General features: G+C 36.2%; 1 protein-coding gene across 3 annotated transcripts in view; it reads left to right on the top strand.

Annotated features, from left to right (window-relative positions):
* The window catches only part of LOC118193348 (nucleoside diphosphate phosphatase ENTPD5-like), a 113764-nt gene that overhangs the window by 18746 nt on the left and 78862 nt on the right, over nucleotides 1–16156 (top strand). The window contains exon 1 of one of the 3 annotated variants that reach the window (XM_035364422.2): nucleotides 15909–16059. The exons of the other annotated variants lie outside the window; for them this stretch is intronic. The gene's annotated coding sequence lies outside the window, so the exon portion shown is untranslated. Of the gene's footprint in view, nucleotides 1–15908; nucleotides 16060–16156 lie in introns of those variants that run through there. 3 annotated transcript variants of the gene reach the window in all.

The raw sequence follows: 16156 nt of genomic DNA on the forward strand, positions 1-16156 counted from the left end.
CCCAATTTTCTATAGTTGCGGATGCGAATGAATGGGATTCCCAAGCTAAGGCCTGTCATCTAGCCGCTTCTCTGCGAGCAGACGCAGCGGATATACTGCAGACGCTTCCCGAAAACCAAAGACTTGACTTCGAAGCTCTATCCGGCGCATTGGAGCTGCGCTTTGGCGAGAAATGTTTAAAAGACTACAGCAAGCTTCAATTAAAATCCCGTCAACAGAAGCCCACCGAATCACTCTAGGAACTTGCCACGGATGTTGAAAGGCTGTCCCACCTCGCCTTTACGGAGTGCCCGAGAGAAACGAGGGAAATCCTGTCGCTGCAATATTTCATCGACGGCATCCGGGATCCTGAAATACAGAAAGCTGTTCGAATGGCAGATGTAAAGGACGTAAAAAGCGCTCTGTTGTACGCCATGAAGTTCGAGGCAGCCTAGCAAGCAACTAGTAGAGATCGCTACCCAGTTAGAGCTGTGCGAGTCCATGAGCCAGTAGATCAACTGATGGCTCGTTTAGATGATTTAGCCAGACAATTCGACGCTTTGATACGGAGTAGGAGCGAGAAGAAAGTGGCTCTAAGGTGTTGGAGATGTGGTAGTGAAGGTCACCTAAGACGGAATTGCAGAACGTGGGGCGAATATAAAGCAGATGATTTTACCAGACAAGTCAGTGGCTTGAGACGGAACAGAAGTGAAAAGAAACTAGTTCTAAAGTGCTGGAACTGCGGAGTTGAAGGCCACATACGAAGAAACTGCAGGACACCCCGAGGTACGGAAAATAAGACCATTTCCCAGCAACGACGCAGTAAACAAATTAGTGACCATATCGAGGAACGGAGGTTGCCAGATAATGAAAAAACTTGTTTTAAAGCCCTTAAAATTCATATAGTGAGTGGCAACAGTAACGGACTGTCCATCAATGGGCATATCGATGGAGTTCCTTGCAGTATGATCATTGACACAGGAGCTAATGTTACCATCATTAGGAAAGATTTAGCTGAACAGTTTAAAGATAAACTTATTTGGACGCCATCCTGTGTTACCCTTCAGACTGCGTCTGGTGACAAGATCGAGATAGCTGGGAAGTTAAACATAAACATCACGTTTGGAAGTGCCGCCTACCATCACACGGCATATGTGGCGGATATTACAGATCCATGCATACTCGGATTGGACTTTTTAAGGAAATACAATTTTTCCTTAGATTTCAAAAACAATAAGCTGTTCTCAGCATCTGAAGACATGACGATCCATCCTCAAAAGGAATCCTCGCTTGGAAATGCCGACGCCTTGTCCGAAAGATCCAGCTCGGGAAGCTGCCGAAATCATACTAGGGTCGAAAAGAAACGCAAGACTACCAGCTCTTCTCCAGCCCAGATGCTCTTCGGTCGAGACCTTCGTCTGCCTTGTGACCGCCTGTTTGATCGCCGTACGGATGCGCCTTCATCGCCTGAGGAACACATCCAAGATGTCCAGGCCCGTTTTGAAGTGTTGCCCCGTTTCGCACGAAAGCGAGTGAACTTGGCGACGGAGAAAGCAAAGACCAGATACGACACGAGAGCTACTAGACATAGATCCAACAAAGGAGACAAGGTGTGGTTGTGGAAGCCGATTCAACGAAAAGGACTTAGTCCTAAATTACAGTCACCTTCGGATGGTCCATATACAGTGCTGAACAGACTGAATGACGACGTGGTTCGGATCCGTAAGTCTTCGAACTCTAAACCTAAAGTCGTTCATTACGACAGGTTAGCTCGTTACTATAGCCATAGTACATAATGTAAATATTTGTAAATAGTATAAGACCATGGTCCTTTTTGTTTTTAAATGTGTATTTGATTTGATTTGTATTTAGTATTTGATTTGTATTTGATAGCATTTGATTTGTTTTATTTATTGCATTTATTGTTCATGTTGTTTATTATTGTAATGTAATGCTTATTAATGCATTTATGCCACAGTTGTAAGTTTAGCTTCCTGTCCAGGGATTGTAGTGCCCGGAACTTGCAGTCCTTGGGAAAGGGACAGTGTTACGAATTTGGTATTCAAAAAGCTTATGTTAGTTCAATTATAAATTAAATGGTTTTATTTCTCGCGCAGTGCAGCGCGTGACGAATATTAAAAGAAAACTAAGCCGGAAAATTGAAAATACAAGAGCGCGTGCATTAAATAAATAAATATGTCTTTTTGATTTCGAGAAAGTACCAGAAAATTCTAGCGCGTGATTTTAAAATATTATAAAAGGAGGAAAACATCTCAGTTCGTTGTAGTTGCTTAATTTGTTGTTGTTTAGAAAACTGTTCTTGTTGATTATAGCGAATTCGCGGATTAGCGTTCTTTAGCTGTTTTGAATCACGTTTTATTGAACATTTGAGTAGTTAAAAGATAACTACTGTGAGATATTGTAATACTGCATGATAATTTGAGAAAATTTAAGCATTTTTGTTGTGATAATAATAAATTTTTGTTCATTTTTCATCGGACTTGTGCATTCATTTCATAACGAACCCGTACGCACGCAACAATATGTTCACTCATTATTTTATATTTTGGTTGCTTGACGCGAGCTTAGCGACTTTCGAATTTTTCAGTTGTGCATTTTGAAGTCTTCTGAAAGTCCCAAAACTCATTATTTTAACTGTCTATCTATAGCAGCGTTTTCCAAACTGAGAGGCGCGCCTTCCTAGAGAGGCGAGGACTAGTCTAAGGGGAGGCGCTAATATTAGCCAGGATTGGTGCACGTGCTGCTAATACAATACGTAACATACATATAGGTACATATTAACTACTATGCTGCTCTGCCAACCAGTAACTCTCTAAAAATCGAGACAATATCGACTTCAGTTTAGCTCAGCAGTGTTAGATTGTGTTTCTTATTTTATTTTGACGTACCTAATTACTCACTGATCACAATAGTAAGTAATTTAATTAAGTTTAATTTTTTAAGAACAATAAATTAATTATCCTAATATTTTTAGAGAAATGGATAAGTTTTTGACTGGTTATAAGAGAAAATCCTCTAATAATGAAGAATCTGATGTTGGCACAAGTAGTAGGAGTCAGGAAGGGAGAATTCCCAAGACAAGAAAATACGATTCGTCCTTATTTATCGTTCGGATTTACAAGAATACCGCTTGCTGATAACACTGTTTCCAGAAGAATCGATGATATATCTGACGATCTTTTCAATCAATTAGTCTCTCAGATGCGCACTTCAAAATTCGCCTTACAAGTAGATGAAGCAACCGATATAGCCGAAGACGCATATTTAATTGCATATGTTCGATATGTTGAAAAGAATAATATAATTGAAGATATATTATTCTGCAAACCCATTCCTGGCAAAGCCACATCAGTGAAATTTTTAATATAATCGACAATTTTTTTGATGAGAACGGCATATTGGGGAATAATTGCATTGGGCTTTGTACAGACGGTGCACAGTCAATGTCAGGACACAAAACTGGCCTTCAAGCACTAATTAAAAGGAAAACACCCGATGTTCTCTGGACGCACTGCATGCTCCACAGAGCAGCTCTCGTATCAAAAAATATGAGTGAGGAACTTTTACAAAAGTAACGGAAGTTGTAAACTACATAAAAAACAGTCCATTAAAAGTTAGGCTATTTGCAAAGCTGTGTGAAGATATGGAAGCTGCTTACACCTCACTTTTGTATTATTGTGAAGTACGCTGGCTATCTAGTGCAAAAGTGATTCAGAGGGTACTTGAACTTGAGAAGAAATGGCAATTATTCTCGAAGAAAATCATAATGAGAATGCAAATATGTTTAGCGATGATAATTTTATTATTAAACTTACCTATTTGGTGTAAATTTTTGGAAAATTGAGTGTTTTGAATAAATCGATGCAAGGGCCACAAATGTATTTATTGATTCAAAAAGATAAAGTGAAAGCATTCATTAAAAAAATGGAGATATGGAAGACAAATTCGGAAAAAAATAGGTTCGACATGTTTCCACTTTTAAATTTATGCTCCCAAGTTAATATAGAAGCAAACAAAAATCTATTTGTTGAGCACTTGGATGGTTTTTTAATTCATTTTTCGAATTATTTTGATGATCTTGATTTTAGAAAATATGCGTCGATACAGAACCCATTTATCGACGAAGAAGATGACGAATTTGAATTAACAAGTATTGAGAAAGAAAACTTGATTGAACTATTTTGTGATACTTCTTTAAAACAAAAATTTCAGAATGTATCTCTGATTCAACTTTGGCTAGATATTAAGAGTGAATATAATATTTTGTCAAATAAAGCTTTAAAAGTATTGCTGCCTCTCGCAACATCTTTTTTTATACGAAGCAGGATTTTCTGCATTAGCTGCAATAAAATCGAAATATCGTGCTCGTTTGGTTGTAGAAAAGGAGCTTCGTGTAGCTATCTCATCAAATGACACCGAGATTTGATAAATTTCACGCTAATAGGCAAGCACATCCATCTCATTAAGCGATACTAATAAAATATTGTTATTCGTTTTTTCTTGTGTATAAGAGTGTATCGTAATAAATTTTTTAGTACTAAAATTTTTTGTGTTTGTAGTATTTTATAAAATGGAAGGGAGGCGCCATATGATCAAATATTTTTAAGGGAGTCGTTATAAAATATAATAACAGTACTGTCTGCTAAGAAATAAATAAATTACGTACCTAAATTATCTGAATAGCTGATTTGTTGTCATCACTTGCTCAACTAGCACGCAGTACGATGTGTATTATCTGAGAGACAGTTTTTCGTCATTGCAAATGCCAAAAAGTGCCAAACAATGCTGGTCGAATTCTAACAACTGATCAACAATGCGAACTTTGATAAGCAGTTCTCGATAATCAGTCGTCAACAATTATTTATTATTAAAATTTAACATTATAAAATTAACAAAAATAATACGAGACTCGTATTCTGGCGAAGTAGCCACATGGCCGCCGAAAAGTGCATTCTCTGGCCGTTCCCTAGCTTGTCGTGCATTCTTTCCAAAAAGTCGGGACTTTTTTAAACCGCTGCGGGACGTGGGACAAATTGTTAAAAGTCGGGACTGAACCACCAAAAGCGGGACGTCTGGTCACCTTAGAGGGATCAGACGTAACAAAGAGCAAACAAAGAGCTTAGCTTTTGAACAAAGAGCTTAGCCATTGCGTGTATCGTCCATGTTCGTTTTAATATAAGAATTGAGAAATGGACTCTTTAAGGAAAGAACAAACGTTTTTTGCGGTATTAGCCTGCTGATATACTTTTATTATTCTGTACTGATTTTAGTATCTCCTGATTATGCTCGGAAACAGTATTCCAGTTTGTTGTTTTTGATGTATCAGTTTTCCAGTCTTTGTACGCATTGACTGTTTCGACGGTGTATGCAGTAGGTTATCTTCTTTTTCTATCAAAGACAGCGTCTGCACTATCTTAGCCCTATATTATTTTCTTCTGCTTAGTCGGGCAGTGAGCTTAATCCATGCTCTACGATCATTTTCTCCTTGTTATCCTTGTTATGATACACATTGGCTACCATTCTTATGATTGGTGATATCTAGTAAAAGTTTGATCATTGTATCATGAGGTTCTTGTATTTCCGTAGCGGCTACATAATGTTAGCATTTTCTGTGCCATATATATCGCCATATAAATAAATATTTAAATTAAATAATACAGCGCAACAGCACATTCGAAATGCAGATTTAATTTAAATTGTCTTGCCACAACGTATTGAACATATGTTGCGGTGAAAGACCGAAATCAGGAGAATGTCGACTTTCACTGGTGAATGTCAAGATTCACATAGTCGCTTGGTGTACACTGGTGCGTAAAAATTAAGGACGAAGTCGAAAATTTAGCATATCAGCTGAACGCAGAGGCAGAGCGGACAGAAAGACCAATCAGGAGATTAAGTAAGGTGATGTACGGTAGCACATGCGCAGGTATGCAGGTAGACGTAATGGGGGAGTGTCTGAGTAGTATAAAGCATGTTGTCGGTGTAAGATCAGTATTTCTGGCAAAGAGATTGCACGCCGTATAGCAGTTAAAATCACACCGAGTTGCTGCCTCAGCGAGAAATGGCGAATAATCAATCTGTTGGACGACATCTGGATGCTTTTACCCGAGGTCGAATCATTGGGAAGTTGGAGGAAGGCCGCAGTGTGACAAGTGTGGCTGCAGAGTTCGGAATTGCTCACAGCATCGTTTCACGACTTTGGAGACAATTTCAAACTACAGGAACAGCTATCCGGGGGTTTAGTAGTGGTTGTCCACGAGGAACCACACCCGCAGATGACCGGTATATTGCCTTACAGGCCAGAAGAAACAGGCGGCAGACAGCGGGAGAAATCGCTAGACACACGACACAAGCGACTGGACGACCGATATCGCGTTTTACCGTGGCCAGAAGACTGCACGGTCGTGGTCTGTTTGCACGACGCCCTGTACGGTGTGTACCTCTAAGGCGTTCCCATCGGAGAAGGCGTTCTCTGTGGTGCCGGGAACATCGGAATTGGAGAGACAATGAATGAGGACGAGTACTCTTTACAGATGAGAGCAGATTCAGTCTGAGTAGCGATTCTCATCGCATACTCATCTGGAGAGAGCGGGGAAGCCGCAATCATCCCTCGAACATCATTGAAAGGGACAGGTATGGAGGTGGCGGTGTTCTCGTTTGGGGAGGCATCATGCTTGGTAGTCGTACAGACCTTCACATCTTCGACGCAGGTTCAGTCAACGGGACCCGTTATTGTAACGAGATTCTTCTTCCATATGTGCGTCTTTTTAGAGGCGCTATGGGTCCGCAGTTCCTTTTCATGGACGACAATGCACCATGTCATCGCACAGTAGCTGCCGAACTGCTCTTAGAGAGTGAGGATATTGAACGTATGGATTGGCCGGCACGATCTCCGGATCTCAAGCCCATCGAGCATGTATGGGATTTTCTAGGCAGACGCTTGGCAGCTCGTACCTTACCACCAGTAACGATTCCGGAGCTTCGATTGGCGCTGCAAGAAGAATGGGCAGCAATGCCTCAACAACTCATTGACACCCTCATTCTCAGCATGGGCAGACGCTGTGAAACCTGCCTAGCAGGCAGGGGAGATCATATCCCCTATTAAAGACCGGATGTCTTTTGCAGGACAGCCATCACAGGGATGTTTCGGCCTTCAGTCGCATTGCGCTCCATGCTACTTTTTCAATAAAGCTTCTTTTTATCCCTCTGATTTCTTTTTTAGTAAGTGTTGCTTACATTACTCATGTGCTTACGTATTGGGGATCTTACAGTATTAAATGTGTTGATTTGGAAAGCTTTTGTACAAAGTTATATTGAAAAAAACCGTCTCGTCCTTAATTTTTGCACACCAGCGTATGTCCGAAATATTTTCCAAATACTCTTATTTCTGACTTACACCGGTGAATGTCGACATTCACCATGTATTAATGGTGAATGTTGAACATATAAGAATATTATAGTTCCTTCTCCGTAATTCATTCTCGAAAAAACGCACTTGGGACTCAGAATAAGAACTTAAAACACACAGTACATTCAAAATGAGAAAGGAAAATAATAGAAGTTATAAACTTACCAAATTATGTGATTCAAATCTTATTTATTGCAACAACTTAAACTATTATGACATTTTGAATTGCACAAGAGGCCCTTGCTTTTACAACTGCATTTATTTGTGGAACATTTCCTTTTGGAATAGCAGCGTGTACATATACTCCTCTCTTTTGGACCTACACCAGAGCATATCTGTGATTGTCGACATACACCGGTGAGGGTCCGAATGTACAAGAATGTAAAGAAATATTCGATCTTTCACCGACGTATTTGGTGAATGTTGACATTCTCCAATTTCGGTCTTTCACGGTAACATGTACACTCATGCGCGGTTCTGTGCGTTCATAAGCAGACTTAAAATAAATAGTAAAATAAAACATAATGCTTGCAAATAATGATCACTGCATAAAAATAATCCTTTACGTTTTTCGTCTTTTTTATAAGTTCTTATTTAACTCACTCAGAGTATTTGTCGCTATGGTCAAAACAACTGTCATTGATTTTTAAATTACTGTACTTGATGAGCTATCAAGCTCGAATCTTGCACGTACTCTCTTTGTGAATGACAATGCAATGTGTTAAAGCAATTTTTTCAAAATTCAGTTTAGATTTTTTTTTTTTAAAATTTAATGTTCAAACAATTTTTTCTCTTAATGTTGTTTAATGAATAAACTAAAACACTTAAAATTTTACTGACGGGAAAAAATCTTTCAGATGAAGTTTATTTAAATCCTCTAACCTTGCTTCCAATTTTCGGGCGAATTTTCGAAAATTGCTGTGTTTTTTGCGACTGTTTAACGCAGTATAACTGTTGAAAATAGGAGTAATTATTTATTGTTGTAAAGTGATTCCAGTTGAATAATTTGATTGAAAACATGCGATTGAAGACTGAAAAGATAAAAAGTACAATATAAATTTTTATAAAATAAGCTGTTATTTAAAACTCATAATATCATTAACGAACTGAAAGGACAAAAATAAGTTTCATGGAAATAAGAGATTAAGTAATTCTCTTTAAAAAATTAATTTACAGTTTTATATCAGGAATAATAAAAGCGTGGGTGCCCTTTAAATAAAAACTAGATAGACAGCTTCCTGTTCTTTCTAGCTTTTCTCTGTTCTTTTTAAAACTGTTTTACATACGCTTATGCGAGAACATCTTCGACATTTGCCCTCTGCATGGAAAATGGGTTAACTGGTTCTCAAGTTGTGTGTGTGTCCTCTAAAAGTTGGCAAATGACGTCATTAACTGCGTGGGGGGGGACTTTTCACTTTTGACGTTATAGTAAAAAGATATGCGATGGAACCAGATCTTTGACCTCTTTTTTGCAGTTTTCGATTGTCAGAAGGGAACTTTTTACTTCCTTGTTTGCAGTGTCTAGCAGTAAACAGTCTTTTAAAGAACAGACTTTTTGGTCGGTCTGTGTATGTATGTATTTTTGTTTGTACACATGGTATCAGCAAAAATGCAAGAAAAAAATATAAGACCATCGCACGAGTAATCAAATTAGTTAATCAATAAAAATAGGAAATTAAGCCTACACTGTTTGAATTTTGTTTTGGAATTATATACGTTTTATAAATATTTAGGACTAGAAAATGCGAAAAATAAAGCAGTTAAAATTTTAAACATTAAAAGGTTTGATGGGAGGAAAAAGAATCATCATCAATTCATACATGCATAAAGATTTTCTACATTTATAAAATATTACTAGGCTGGAGGTTTTTTTTTTTTTTCGCATTTAAAAAAATATTAAAAAAATGTAGCTGTTTTTATTAATTGTTAATTATTATTATTATTGTTACTTGTAATAGGTAATTTGGAGGTGAAGTATGAATTTTCTGAGAATTTTCCCTGCCTCCAATAGTGTTCTGTTTGTAAAACTTGTTATAACAAGCGAAAATTAATGGGAGGGGGGGAGAGCGAAAGGTGCCCTTGAAGAAAATTGGGAAAATGTGTTTAAGCCGAAAACAAATTTGAAACTATGATTTTGATTTTTTTTCAATGAATTCATCTATTAACATATGTTTAATACTAGAGAGTTCATCGTAAATGGCTAAACTAACAAAATCTAAAACATCATAGATTAAAATAAATTATAAAAGTTTTTTACACAGCATTAATTAATGAATTTTTGGTCTTGAAATGAAGGGTAGGCCAGGGTAGAATGAAGGGTAGATCAACGGAACAATTTATTTTTATTTCTTTGAAATTAAAATTTCTGAATTAAATGTTAAATTTTAATTAAATTTAAAATTATTTAATAATTTTTAATTTAATTAAATTTAAAATTTCTTAATTTAAAGGTTTAATTTTATATTTGCTTTATACAAATAGAGAATATTTCTTAAATTCAAATTTCATTCCTTGCAGCAATGGCGCAAGAGAATTATTAAAATTGAATTTAACTTTACTATTTTCTTGTGAAACAAGTTCATTCAAGATATTCTTTCCCCCCATCCTGTGGCGCAAATAGTCAAATTTTAGAGTTTTTGTTAAATGAAAATATGAGCGAAAATAGCTTCAACATGAAAAAAAAAAAAAAAAAAAAAAAAAAAAAAAAACTGAAATGTTTCAGATTTTAAATTACGTCCAAAGGGGCGTTTTTTAACATTTTGTGTGTTACCTTTCTTTATTAAATATCATGTTCCTCGCACTTAAACCATAAGATCCAGTGCAACAGCAATATCGCAAAATAGTTTTAAAACGAGCATATCTTTAGAATTTCCGATACAGAGACTCACGCGCTGGAGATAAAAATGTTTTTTCTGCACAACGTTGCCATTGCTCGCTTTGAAATCCTTGAGTTTGTTAATCAAAAATTCGTCAAAGTTTTAAAAAAATAGGAAATCGATCATAAAACAAATTTCAAGTTTCAAATTTGGTCTTCCACATGCTCATATTCGTTGGAGGATTACGTTATTCAAAATTCGATGACTCTATGTACCGTTGTTTTATCACAATACGAGAAATATACATACATTTATGCAGATTTTTCATTATTTAATTTCTTCAAATATAATGCAGGACTCTAACATTTTGTGGCAACAGTTTGAAAAGTGAACCGACATTTATGAGTCCGACGCAAAATGCCAAAACGAAACTAATAGTCCTTCGGGATTCAAATCCCTTTGGACTAAAAAAACCCTAAATCAATTCTTTTGGGGGGGGGGACGGAACTGCATCATATTGTAATATTATCCACAATTGAGTATGTGTGCAAAATTTGAGCGCAATAGCTTAATAGTTTAGAAACGGTTGCCAAAGTTTTGACCATAGCGGCATGCATCATGAGTCTGTGAAATAAAAGCGTATAAAAATGCGGCTAGTTTTAAAAAATTCTACTTAATCACCTAATTAATATTTCTTTTCTGCTTTGAAGGAGAGTGAAGAATTTAACGCGCGCTTTTAATACAAAAAATAAAGTCGAGATTTACGGATGCTCTTTATACGCCGGATATAAAAATTAAAAGATTTAAAACTTCCCGTTAAACCCGAAATGTTAAACCCAATAATGAAAAAAATTGGGATAACGGGAAAAGCTCGTCATATTTACCTTCCGTTATATCTTCAGGCACGTCGTCGAATTCTATATCATCTTCACCATCGCACTACTCTGATACATAAATAAATAATGATCTTCTGTTTCACCTGTATCGTTAGATATCCTACATTTTTTTAAGTGACTCTTGAATTATGTCGGCTTTAATTTCATTCCATGCTTTATTATTCATTCACATACTATTTCTAGACTGCTACGATGTATTTGGCAAAAGGGTGCGCGGTATATGGCGAATATACCTAAAAATTAAAAAATGTAGTTTGAAAATAGGTGCTTGTTATATGCCGGAAAATATGGTATGTAATATAAGTTTATGAAATAGGAAAAATTAAAAATGATGTGGTAGATTTCATTACAGATTATTTTAAACGTTAATCAATCCTGTTGTTTTTGTGATTAATAAAATAAATACGTGTGATATAATCAGATTAAAGGCATTCCTTTACAATGTTTGCACGGTCATCCATAAACACAAATTCTGCTCTCATGATACTTCTAAATAAACATACATGTTGTTCCAGAATGATGTCCCGATAAATTTGGCCTGTCATGGTTCCGATCTGAACATGCAGCTCTGTTTTGGAGCCCAGTATAGTTCCAGCTCAAACGAGCAATCTTGCCACCACCGTAATGGTGTCGTTCAATAATGATGTTTTGGTGTTAGCGGGGATCTGGAGTTCTCCATATGAAAGTCTGACTTGAATCAAACTGCAGGACTGCAACTTAATCAATCTTAACAATCAGCAATTAGACTGCAACTTTAATCTGAAAACATCATTCAAGGTCACTGTGACGATATCCGCATTGCATGTTCTCTACTCCAGGCTAACCGCTGGCGACAGTGAGTTGCTGTAAGCGGAACACATCTGACAGGCCTGCGAGCTTATAGACCAATCTGTCCCAAATGCCTATACACGGTTTGCCTTGAAACTGTAGTAACTGGCTGAAGAGAGCTGACGAGACAGATCTGATGTTGTGCTCTGTCTGCTTCTTTTGGCAGTCACTGCCAAATACCAGTCGTCATCCGGCATTATAATTCCGGGGGGGGGCGACCTGTACTGTAACGTCTACTGACATTTCCATCTTTGGAATCGTTGTCTAAGCCTAGAGATGACACTCCAAGGAACTTGGAATAGCCTAAGCCATACTTCCATGTGAGTGCGCGCACATTCCAAGAAGCCCATAATTCTATCGCCTAACAAATAATCCACATTCGTCTCTGTGTCATAAGTATTCGGTTTCGCACTGAGCGGCTTGCAGAACGCTTGTGAATAATTCTTCTTCTTTGCTATCATTCCTTACAGACACTTCTTTTACACTTTCGTCATGGTGACGTATTATCGGCGTCATCTGACGGCTTCCTGTAATTTGCCCATTATTCTTGAAGACATGTGCGATAATTCTACAGGTGAAATTTTTACTTTGGAGTTCGATTTCCATGTGATTCTGAATTATCCTTAATTTATGGGCATGAGCGCATTTCGGTTTTTCTCCTCTGACATCCTACCAATAGCCGATAGGCTAAAGCTACGAAATTGATTAGTGTTTCTTGAGAAATACATCCCGTCGCTAATTTAACTAATACATCCCGTCGCAAATTATAACTCGCCTTGCTTCCTTTCCATTCAATGACAGAACTGCTTCATAGAATTTCATTAGCTGTTTCCATTTGGAATGTAAGTAACGCTCCCTTCAAAATGTTTTCCATGAAGGCGTTCCTTTTCTTAGATAGCTAACCATAATGTGCGTACTTATAATGAAATAAATCTGTTCAATCGAATTACATGTGACAGGGTTTTCACCTTGTATACTTTTGATTTCGTCATGTTTTAGATACATTCGAAAGCTTTTGAATTTGCGTGTAATCGTGCTTTTATGTGATGATAAAAAAGCATTAAAAATATGTGATTTAAAGACATTCATGTTTGTATTGTGCGCGTGACCGCGGAGTTTGTTCAGAATTACATTGCATAACTCAGCATTGGCGGTTAAAATTCATTTGTATTATTTTTTCAGCCATGACTTGTTCGTAATATTGACGTCATTGGGACGGTTGTGGAGAAATATGCTCTAGGAGGAAGTTTATTTAGTGTTGGTTGTCAGTGTCATTTCGAAGTAGTATTCTCTTGTCATCACTTTGGCGTAAAATAATCAGATTTGTCTTTTGCTTAATTTAAGGATATTCGGGGGGGGGAGGAACTATTTAATACTAAAAGAATTATATAAGTGTAATGCTTATTATGTGAAATTTAAACTGAAAATTATACTTTTCATAGTATATGTGTACTAAATAACTTTCACAAAGTAAAGTAGGCAACGAAAAACTTAAAATAATGAAGAGAAGCAATATTTTAACAAGTGTGAGCTGGGATTGTGTTTGTCATACCTCTTTCCCACCAGATGGCTCTCTGTGCTTTTCAGAAATACCAGTCATAGTGGTACTGGTAATATTTACACAAAACGCATGCCCTGAAACAAAAAGTAGCTTATTAAATTTAGTATTTTCGATATAAGAAATTCTGTCTTATTTTTATGTGATGGAAAATTAGGATTAAAAAATTTGTAGAATCATTAAGCAGGAGACGGGAAAAATGTGCAGTGCCCTTGCCGGGACTCGAACCCTAGATGTTTTGGATACGCTTCGAGTATACTTCCAATTATACCACAAAAACATGCAAAAACGAAAGAGAAAATACCTTATATACTCCCCCTTTTAAGTGGCGACTGGGGATTAGGGCACCCAGTCGCCAGATCCTAGTGGTGGCGAATTATCGTCCACCACCTTTTTATTTCGTGCGCCGCTTGTAAAGACATTAGTTTTTTTTTGGGGGGGAAGGAAGAGACGGGAAAAATTTTTAATGTCCTCTCCAGAACTTCAACCCTGGACCTCTCGATTACGCGTAGAGTTCGCTTCCAATTACACCACGAAGGCATACAGAAACGAGGGAGAAAATACTTTTGAGTTGGAGGACAGTCTTCATCCTTAACGGGAGCCCTTCGTGGTGATGTTAAGGAGCCTCGTCCTTAACATCACCACATTGCCAAAGGAGGGTTTATTTGGAATGTTTTCTCCTTCAAAATTTTTTACGTGTCTGATTTTTTTTTTTGGGGGGGGGTTATTATTTGTCTCCGATTTACTTAAAAAATTAATTGTGTTCCTACCTTCACATACAAAGCATTTTTATGCGCGTTCATAAAATTAAATAAATCTAAGTTTCAATAAATAAAGATAAATTTGAGCTTTAAATATGAAAGGAAATGTGTATTACATTTGGACTTATTGTTCTCATTCATAAGATTTCTTCGTGAAATTTTAATTCCTCAATTTTTACAAATAATCCATTCAAAATGAAATATAAAGTTAGATGTGTTAAAAATACAGTTAATTGAATATTTTTCTGTTTGTTTTACTTTATGTGTTTATCGAGTGTAAGCGCATGCGTGTTGAGTAAATATTATCAACTTGACTGTAGTTGATTGAAGTTTAGTTAAAGTAAGATATATCATTATATGATATAAATGATTATTGAAATTTCGGAAAAACAGAGTAATAAATAATTGAAATTTTGATAAAAACAGAGTAACAAAATAATCCTCTTTGAATTATAAATAACTGATATATAATATTAACCTTTAGTGAAAGAAATAAAAAAAACTTGATTTTTTGAGAAATCTTCCATGTTTATTGTTTGGATGCCATCTTAGAAAGCAATCCTATGCTGGGAAGAACGTTTTTAGGGGGAGCAGGTGATTTAAATGTATTCTTTCAAATAATTCAATCATTTCTTGTAAATGTCATTTCCATGAAAAAATATGTATAGAATATGTGTGAACTTAAGCACAGCCATCATATGAACTGCTCATGACGAACCTTCTTCACTGCTGTATTTCCGAGATTTTTAATTATTTGCATGCCAAATTAAGTTACAGGTTTAGCAGTTTCTCTTTTCTCTCTCTCTCTCTCCGTGTTGTGAACAGGAAAAATAGGACTTCCATAAGGGGAAAATAGTCTTTGTACCTGATTACAGTCTAAGTCGATAAGTGGAAACTGAAGAAATAAAAAGAAATTTCGAAAATCAAAAATTTGACGCATGAAAAAACGTATCGAAATTCTTATGTGTTAAATTCCACTTGCCGTGCATTTTTGTTTTCTTTTTTTGAAAAATTTTCACATTCATTTTCACTTATGGATTCATCTGTACATATTCATAAATGTGATATGCAGAACGTCAAGTAATTTTTAAAAAAAATTTTAATTGAATTATTATTCTTTCTGCGGCTAATACACGTAGGAAACTTAAATCAAAAATACTTGCAGATGTCTATTTGTATTAACTGATAATATATATTTTTTGCTGAAGATAAATTATTTTAAAAATCAGTTACTTTTTAAAATCTATTGTTATATAAAATACTAAAATAAATTATTACGTAAAAATCTGAAAAAAAATTAAATTTAATAAATGTTCGTATTGGGCGAATATTCACGGCAAAACTGTTAATCTGCTCTTGCATAAGGAATTTACTATTAAAACATAAATTCTGTTTACTGTCTGTGATTTTAATGTGCATGTGTATCTCCAAGGAAAGTCGAATCATACTTGCGTGAAACACCAGACTTTCTCTTTTTCTTCCTTTACGCCTGATTTTTCGTTGTGTTAACCAGTGCGCGAAAAGAACATACCTGCAGTCCCGCATACTGAGTCTGCAACGCGTGTAGTTCCTCGATTCGTTAGTTCCTGAGGAAATTCTTATTGCATCATATTTGATCCAGCGCCAAACAGGATCCTGACGTTTTCTGCCATTATGGTCTGAGTAGTTTCGTTAGAGAAACATTTTTCATTGCTTTCCTGGCAACAGAGCGGAAGAAAATGCCATAGCGTAATTGTCTTCTCTATTTTCAGTGCAGCCTTAACTCTTTCACGTGATGTCTTTCATCATAACGGTAGTATTCTTTATTGAAGGATTCGGATGTATTTATTTATTATACGCTTAATGAATATACATAGGATTGTGCACTTTAAATTTTTGTCTCTAATTTT

Source organism: Stegodyphus dumicola, chromosome 4 (genome assembly GCF_044657685.1).
Source record: "Stegodyphus dumicola isolate Sdum_Otavi_A_Nest chromosome 4, ASM4465768v1".
In the NCBI taxonomy this organism is placed as follows: Eukaryota; Metazoa; Arthropoda; class Arachnida; order Araneae; family Eresidae; genus Stegodyphus; species Stegodyphus dumicola.